This window comes from Mustela erminea, chromosome 18 (genome assembly GCF_009829155.1).
Source record: "Mustela erminea isolate mMusErm1 chromosome 18, mMusErm1.Pri, whole genome shotgun sequence".
In the NCBI taxonomy this organism is placed as follows: Eukaryota; Metazoa; Chordata; class Mammalia; order Carnivora; family Mustelidae; genus Mustela; species Mustela erminea.
In genome coordinates, this window is record NC_045631.1 from 15,181,247 (window position 1) to 15,190,921 (window position 9,675).

The window sequence follows — 9,675 nt, forward strand, 5'->3', positions numbered from 1 at the left end:
AGAATAGGACTAGGCCACAGCCAGAGATCTAAGTGAAATAGATACAGGTAACATGCTTGAAATAAAACTTAAAGCAACAATCACTGGACTTGAGAAAGGGGTGGAAGACATGAGTTAAACCTTCAGCACAGAGATAAGGAATAACATGTTAAAGATAAAGAGATCAATAAATGAAATGAGAAACATGCTTGAATGATTGGAATAGCAGAATGAAAGAAGCAGGGGCACAAATTAGTGACCTAGAAGACAGAGTAATAGAAAGTAGTCAAGCTGAACAGAAGAGAGAAAAGGAAATTATATACAATTAAATAGATCTAGGGAACTCAGTGACTCCATCAAACATAATAACATTGGTATTATAGGAGTCCCAGAAGAGAAACAGAGTAAAGGGCACAGAAATTTTGTTTGAATAAATAATAGTTTAAATTTTCCCTAATATGGGGAAACAGATATCCAGATCCAGAAGGTATAGAGAACTCCCATCAAAATCAACAAAAGCAGGCCAACACCAAGATATATTGTAATTAAATTCACAAAATAAAGTGATAAAGAAAAAATCTTGAAAGCAGCAAGACAGAAGAAGTCATTAACTTAGAAGGGAAGACCCATAAATCTAGTAGGAGATTTTTCAATAGAAACCTTGCAAGCCAGAAGAGAGTGGTATGATACATTCCAAGTGCTGAGCTGGAGAGTAATCAGAACTTCTTCCATACATGCATCTGCCCTTATTTTATGGACTATCCTCACAGCATGGCCCCCAAATGCCATTGTTCACTCCTGCCCCAAACAAAGAAACCAAGATTGCCTCTTGCCCCCAAGCCAAAGGAGATATCAACATCTGAGCACTTGCCAAAGGGAGAAAAAAACAGCAAGAAGCAATTTAACACAAAGATGAAGTAACAAATGGAATAGACAGACTTAATGAATAAGCCAGTGAGGAGATTTTTGAAGGTAGAACAGAAATATAACAAACTCCACCAATCATTCCTTCAGAGATTGTAATTGATTGCCAAAAATCCCAAATAAGGGGGTAACATTTGTCAACCATCTACTAGTGTCTACACTCCTTGGGGAGGAGGATGAAGAGGTGCTGCATTATTTGACAAAAGTTGAAGTGACAGAATTTGAAGATATTAAATCAGAATAGATTTTATTTTGATGAATACTCTTCTTTTGAAAGTAAAGTTCTCTTTAAAGAATGTCATCTGAATGACAGTGATGATCTCTCTTCAAAGTCCACTGAAATCAAACAGAAATCTGGAGAGGAATGGTGAAATGTTCAAGTAAAATGCAGAATAAAACTAGAAGAAAAAGACAGCATGAGGAACCAGAGATCTTCTTCATCTGGTTTACTGACCATTCTGATGCAGGTACAGATGAATTAAGAGAGATCATCAAAGATGGTATTTAGCCAAATCCATTACAGTATTATGTGGTTCCCAATATGGATGAAGAAGGTGAAGGAGAAGATGATGATGATGAAGATGATGGAGAAAAAGGATTGGAAGATATCAATGAAGAAGGAGGTGAGCATGAAGGTGAAGAGATGAAGATGAGGATGAGGGAAAGGAAGGAGAGGAAGATGAAGAGAAGATGACTAATGGATTAGTCTGATGGATTCCAACCTTCCTTTTTTAATTTTCTGATGGATTCCAACCTTCCTTTTTTAATTTTCTCCAGTCCCTGAAGGCAAGTTTCAGTCATTTCCCTTCCCATTCTTCTGTTCATTGCCTTATTTTGAAGTCTCTTCACTCTTCCTTTATAACATGGTTCTCAAATTATGGGAGAGAGGAATACCTTTGAGCAGAATATAGTGGGAAAAGAATCTCTACCCCTTTCTTTTCCAAATTAATTTTTATCCCTTCCTGTCTCAACAAATCTTTATGGAATCTACACCATGCTCCATGGGAAAAAATAAAATTCTTCTGCTTCCTTGATTATGCTGACAGCTCTCCAGATGTCAGAGTTCTAGGTCCCTCTGTAGTAGTACATAGAATTCCAGCTTTTTCATCCTTTCTCTGTACATTGGGCATAGAGATTATTATACTGTGTCTCTATGTGATAACGGACAGTTGGCATTTACCAACATGTATCTGTCTAATTACTCTTGTTTAAAAGAAAAAAAAACTTTAAAAAATGGGGTTATAGAACATCACCAAAGGGTGGGTTTGAGATGTCTGGGTGGTTAAGTAGGCATTTTGACAATATGACTTTTCCTTTGGCATGTTTACTTGTGATGTTTAATGAACATCCTTGCATTTAAGAAGGCAATTTTAAAATAAAATTCCCTCCCAATGATGACATGAGCCCTGCCATTTGATGGGAGAATCAGCAGAACCTATAGGATCTTATTTGGCATTGACGTTCTCTATTGTAATTTTGTTCCTGTTTATTTTTAAATTTACTTTTTGTTTCACTAGAAAGGAGAGATAATGCTCAGTTTAAAAGACATTAAAACATGCAAACAAGAATATAATATCCACCTAGGCTATCACTGAAAATAGAAGGAGAGATAAAAAGCTTCCAGGACAAACAAAAACTGAAAGACTTTGCAAACACCAAACCAGCTCTACAGGAAATATTGAAAGGGATCCTCTAAGCAAAGAGAGACCCTAAAAGTAGTAGATCAGAAAAGAACGGAGACAATATACAGTAACAGTCACCTTACAGGCAATACAATGGCACTAAATTCATATCTCTCAATAGCTACCCTGAATGTAAATGGGCTAAATGCTCCAATCAAAAGACACAGGGTATCAGAATGGATTAAAAAAACAAAACCCATCAATATGCTGCCTAGAAGAAACTAATTTTAGACCAAAGACACTTCCAGATTTAAAGTGAGGGGGTGGAAAACAATTTACCATGGTAATGCACATCCAGAAGAAAGCTGGGGTGGCAATCCTTATATCAGATCAATTAGACTTTAAGCCAAAGACTATAAAAAGAGATGAGGAAGGACACTATATCATACTCAAAGGGTCTGTTCAAGAAGACCTAATGATTTTAAATATCTATGTCCCTAACATGAGAGCAGCCAACTATATCAAATAATTAATAACAAAATCAAAGAAAAACATCAACAATAATACAATAACAGTAGGGGACTTTAACACTATCCTCACTGAAATGGACAGATCATCCAAGCAAAAGATCAACAAGGAAATAGAGGCCTTAAATGACACACTGGACCAGATGGACATCACAGATATATTCAGAACATTCCATCCCAAAGCAACAGAATACACATTCTTCTCTAGTGCACATGGAACATTCTCCAGAATAAATCACATCCTGGGTCATAAATAAAGTCTCAACTGGTATCAAAAGATTGGAATCATTCCCTGCATATTTTCAGACCAGAATGCTCTGAAGCTAGAACTCAATCACAAGAGGAAGTTTTGAAAGAACCCAAATACATGGAGGCTAAAGAGCATCCTTCTAAAGAATGAATGGGTCAACCAGGAAATAAAGAATTGAAAAAATTCATGGAAACAAATGATAATGAAAACACTATGTTTCAAAATCAGGACACAGCAAAGGCAGTCCTGAGAGGAAAATATATAGTGATACAAGCCTTTCTTAAGAAACAAGAAAGGTATCAAATACACAACCTAACCCTACACCTAAAGGAGCTGGAGAAAGAACAACAAAGAAAGCCTAAACCCAGCAGGAGAAGAGCAGGAGAAGAGAAATCATAAAGATCAGAGAAAAATCAATGAAATAGAAACCAAAAACAGACAAACAAACAAAAAAAACCCCAATAGAACAAATCAACAAAACTAGGAGCTGGTTCTTTGAAAGAATTAATTAGATTGATAACCCCCTGGCCAGACTTATTAAAAAGAAAAGAGAAAGGAACCAAATAAATAAAATCATGTATGAAAGAGGAGAGATCACAACCAACACCAGAGAAATACAAACAATTATAAGAACATATTATGAGCAACTCTGTGTCAACAAATTTGACAATCTGGAAGAAATGGATGCATTCCTAGAGACATATAAACTACCACAACTGAACCAGGATGAAATAGAAAACTAGAACATAATGAGTAAGGAGATTGAAACAGTCATCAAAAATCTCCAAACAAACAAACAAAAGCCCAGGGTCAGATGGCTTCCCAGGGGAATTCTACCAAACATTTTTTATTTTTATTTTTTTTAAAGATTTTATTTATTTATTTGTCATAGAGAGAGAAGTGAGAGCAAGCACAGGCAGACAGAGTGGCAGGCAGAGGCAGAGGGAGAAGCAGGCTCCCCGCCAAGCAAGGAGCCCGATGTGGGACTCGATCCCAGGATGCTGCGATCATGACCTGAGCCGAAGGCAGCCGCCCAAACAACTGAGCCACCCAGGCGTCCCTCTACCAAACATTTAAAGAAGAATTAATTCCTATTCTCCTGAAACTGTTCCAAAAAATAGAAATGGAAGGAAAACTTCCTTTTCATTTTCATTTTATGAGGCCAGCATCACCTTGATCCCAAAACCACACAGGGATCCCATCAAAAAAGAGAACTACAGGCCAACATCCTTGATGAACACAGATGCAAAAATTCTCACCAAAATACTAGCCAATAGGATCCAAGAGTACATTAAAAGATTATTCACCATGACAAAGTGGGATTTATTCCAGGGCTGCAAGGTTGGTTCAACATCTGTAAATCAATTGATGTGATACAATGCATTAATAAAAGAAATAATAAGAACGATATAGTACTCTCAGTAGATGCTGAAAAAGCATTTGACAAAGTACAGCATCCCTTCCTGATCAAAACTCTTCGAAGTGTAGGGATAGAGGGCACATACCTCAATATTATTAAAGCCATCTATGAAAAACCCACAGAGAATATCATTCTCAATGAAGAAAAACTGAGAGCTTTTCTGCTAAGGTCAGGAGCACGGCAGGGATATCCATTATCACCACTGCTATTCAACATACTACTAGAAGTCCTAGCCTCAGCAATCAGACAACAAAAAGAAATAAAAGGCGGGGCACCTGGGTGGCTCAGAGGGTTAAAGCCTCTGCCTTTGGCTCAGGTCATGATCCCAGAATCCTGGGATCGAGACCCACATCAGGCTCTTCTACTCAGCGGGGAGCCTGCTTCCTCCTCTCTCTCTCTCTCTCTACCTGCCTCTCTGCCTACTTGTGATCTATATCTGTCAAATAAATAAAATCTTTAAAAAAAAAAAGAAATTAAAGGCATCTGAATCAGCAAAGAAGAAGTCAAACTATCACTCTTTGAAGATGATATGATACCTTATGTGGAAAACCCAAAAGAATCCACTCCAAACCTGCTAGAACTTCTACAGGAATTCAGTAAAGTGTCAGGACATAAAATCAATGCACGGAAATCAGTTGTATTTCTTTACACAAACAACAAGACAGAAGAAAGAGAAATTAAGGAATCAATCCCATTTTCAATTGCACCCAAAACCGTAAGGTACCTAGGAATAAACCTAACCAAAGAGGCAAAGAATCTGTACTCAGAAAAGTATAAAGTACTCATGAAAGAAATTGAGGAAGACAAAGAAATGAAAAACGTTCCATGCTCATGGATTGGAAGAACAAATACTGTGAAAATGTCTAATCTACCTAAAACAATCTACACATTTAATGCAATCCCTATCAAAATGCCATGCATTTTTTTTGAGACAATGGAACAAATAATCCTAAAATTTATATGGAACCAGAAAAGGCCTCAAATAGCCAGATGAATTTTGAGGACGAAACCCAAAGTTGGTGACATCACAATTCCAGACTTCAAACTCTGTTACAAAGCTGTCATCCTTAAGACAGTATGGTACTGGCACAAAAACAGACACATAGATCAATGGAACAGAATAGAGAGCCCAGAAATGGACCCTCAACTCTAAGGTCAACTAATCTTTGACAAAGCAGAAAAGAATGTCCAATGGGAAAAAGACAGCCTTTTCAACAAATGGTGTTGGCAAAATTGGACAGCCACAAGCAGGAAAATGAAATTGGACCATTTCCTTATACCACACTCAAAAATAGACTCAAAATGGATGAAGGACCTTAATGTGAGAAAGGAACCCATCAAAATCCTTGAGGAGAACATGGGCAGCAACCTCTTTGACCTCAGCCGCAACAACTTCTTCCTAGGAACATCGCCAAAGGCAACAGAAGCAAGGGCAAAAATGAACTATTGGGATTTCATCAAGATCAAAAGCTTTTGCATAGAAAAGGAAACATAACAAAATCAAAAGACAACTGACAGAATGGGAGAAGATATTTGCAAACAACATAACAGATAAAGGGCTAGTATCCAAAATCTATAAAGAACTTAGCAAACTCAACACCCAAAGAACAAATAATTCAACCAAGAAATGAACAGAGGACATGAACAGACATTTCTGCAAAGAAGACATCCAGATGGCCAACAGACACATGAAAAAATGCTCCACAGCACTTGGCATCAGGGAAATACAAATCAAAATCACAATGAGATACCACCTCACACCAGTCAGAATAGCTAAAATTAACAAGTCAGGAAATGACAGATGCTGGCGAGGATGCGGAGAAAGGGGAACCCTCCTACACTGTTGATGGGAACGCAAGCTGGTGCAACCACTCTGGAAAACAGCATGGAGGTTCCTCAAAAAGCTGAAAATAGAGCTACCCTATACCCAGCAATTGCACTACTGGGTATATACCCTAAAGATACAAATGTGGTGTTCCAAAGGGGCACGTGCACCCGAATGTTTATAGCAGCAATGTCCACAATAGCCAAACTATGGAAAGAACCTAGATGTCCATCAACAGATGAATGGATAAAGAAGAGGTGGTATATATATTCAATGAAATACTATGCAGCCATCAAAAGAAATGAAATCTTGCCATTTGCAATGATGTGAATGGAACTAGAGGGTATTAGGCTTAGGGAAATAAGTCAATCAGAGAAAGACAACTATCCTATGATCTCCCTGATATGAAGAAGTGGAGATGCAACTTGGGGGGCTTGGGGGGTAGGAAAAGAATAAATGAAACAAGATGGGATTGGGAAGGAGACAAACCATAAGAGACTCTTAGTCTCACAAAACAAACTGAGGGGGGCCAGGGGGAGGGGGTTAGGGAAAGGGTTGTGAGGTTATGGACATTGGGAAGGTTATGTGCTATGGTGAGTGCTGTGAAGTGGGTAAACCTGGTGATTCACAGACCTGTACCCCTGGGGCTAATAGTACATTATATTTTTATAATAAAATATTTTTTAATTTTAAAAATTATTTTTAATTTTTAAAAAAGACATTAAAAGTGTTTGAGCTGTTTGGTACAATAAAACTAAATGTGTACACACACACACACACACACACACACACAGTGCTGAATGGGAAAAAGCTGCAGCCAAGAATATTCTATCCAACAAAGCTATCGTTCAGAATAAAAGAGGAGATATAGTTTCCCATACAAGCAAAAAATTAAACAGTTCATGACTAAACCAGCCCTGCAAGAAATATTAAAGGGGACTCTTTGAGTGGGAAAGAGAGACCAAAAATCATAGTATAAAAGTAGGAAACACAAAAACAGTAAAAATTAATATTTCTGTAAAAAAAATTAGTCAAGTAACTCACAAAAAAGTATATAAAATGTAATAACATTTACATAAAACATGAGGGGGAGAGGAGAAAAGAATGAAAGGAATGGTTCAAATTTAAATGAACATCAACTTAATATAGACTGTTGCATGCAGAAGAGGTTATATACAAACCTAATGCAATCATATATCCAAAACCACCAACAAACATGCAAAGAATAAAGAGAAAGAAAACCAAATATATCACTAAAGAAAATCAGCAAAACATGAAAGACAGAAGACAAGAAAGGATCACAGAAAATCTTCAGAAACAACCACAAAACAAGTAATAAAATGGCACTAGATACATAATTATCAATAATTACTTTGAATGTAAACAGAATAAATGCCCCCAATCAAAAGACAAAGGGTGACAGAATGGATAAAAGAATGAAGACTTATCTAAATGCTGCTTATAAGAGACTCATTTTTAACCTAAGGATACCTGCAAATCGAAAGTGAGGGGATAGAGAATGATCTATCACGTGAATGGATTAAAAAAAAAAAAAGCCAGAATAGCATACTTTTTTCAAACAAAATGACTTTGGAACAAAGACTATAACAAGAGACAAAGAAGGACATTATATGAAGGGCACAATCCAAAAGGAAGATGAAAACTGTAAATATTTATGTACCCAACATAGAAGCACACAAATACATAAAACAGTTAATAATGAACATAAAGAAACTCATTGATAATAATACAATAATAGCAGGAGAACTTAACACCCCATTTACGTCAATGAACAGATTGTTTAAACAGAAAATAAAGAAGAAAATAATGGCTTTGACCAACACGCTGCATCAGATGGACTAACAGATATATTCAACCTAAAGCACTAGAACACACTTTCTTTTCAAGTGCAAATGGAACATTCTCTAGAATAGATCACATGTTAACCCACAAAACCAGTGTCAACAAATTGAAGAAGACTGAGGTCTTATCATGCATCTTTTCTGACCACATGCTATGAAACTAGAAGTCAACCATAAGAAAAAATCTGGAGGGATCACAAATACATGGAGGTTAAATAACATACTGTTTTAAGGTGTAAATTGAATAAATGAAGTGCAATACAGAGAGAAAGGCTTGGTTTCAGGTTTGTATCAGAGATGATGAAGATTCCATTCAGTCAAAGATTTTTCCAAATGAGCTGAACTTCTTTCTCCATTACACATAATTTGTGTATTGTAGAAATGAATATGAAATATTTCTACCTCACCTCTCTGATATTTCTAAACAAGGCTTATTCCCTCAGACTTGATTTTTTTAAATTGTTTTCTTTTTGTTTATTTATTTATTTATTTATTTACCCCAGCAATTCCTTCAGCCTCTATCAGCTGCTCTGGAACAAACTATAAATTTGTCAAAGGAACAAAAATTTCTTGATTCCTATAACTGTTTTATTTAAATAGCTTTCCCCCTATAGAACTGATTTTCCTTCTCTCTCTCTCTCTCTCTCTTTAATTTATTTATTTGTCAGAGAGAGAGAGTACAAGCAGGGGCAGTGGCAGACAGAGGGAGAAGCAGGCTCCCAGGACCCTGGGACCATGATCCAAGCTGAAGGCAGATGCTTAAATGACTGAGCCACCCAAGCATCCCTGATTTTCCTTTTCTTTTTAATTCTTTTTGTTATCCATTCCCCCCCAACACACACACACACACACACACACACACACACACACACACTTTACAGATATCCTTCCTCCTTGAAATAAGATGCAGTAAAGATTTAGCCTGCCTGGGTTCAAATCCTAGCTCTGCTGTTCATTAGCTGTGTGGCTTTGGCAAATTACTTAACCTCTCTGAGGTTCAGCTTCCTAATCTGTAATTTGTAAATCTGTATCTACCTCATAAGATTGTTATGAGGATTAAATGAGTTAGTAGATGTCATTCACTTAGAACAAGGCCTGTCATATATCATAAGTGATAGCTATTGTCATCTTTATTGTGCTCTCCTTCCTAAGCCAGTCTCTAACCCCATTTCATCATATTCATTTCCCATTTGCATTCATCACAATACCTTTTGGGAGCTGCAAAGACAAAGAGTCATGACATTCATTAAGGCCAGAAGAGGGATC

The 9,675-nt window shown here is 36.9% G+C and overlaps 1 pseudogene; it reads left to right on the plus strand.

Annotated features, from left to right (window-relative positions):
- Positions 1 to 514: 514 nt before the first annotated feature.
- On the plus strand, positions 515 to 1,878 carry LOC116578422 (annotated as a pseudogene).
- Positions 1,879 to 9,675: the final 7,797 nt, after the last annotated feature.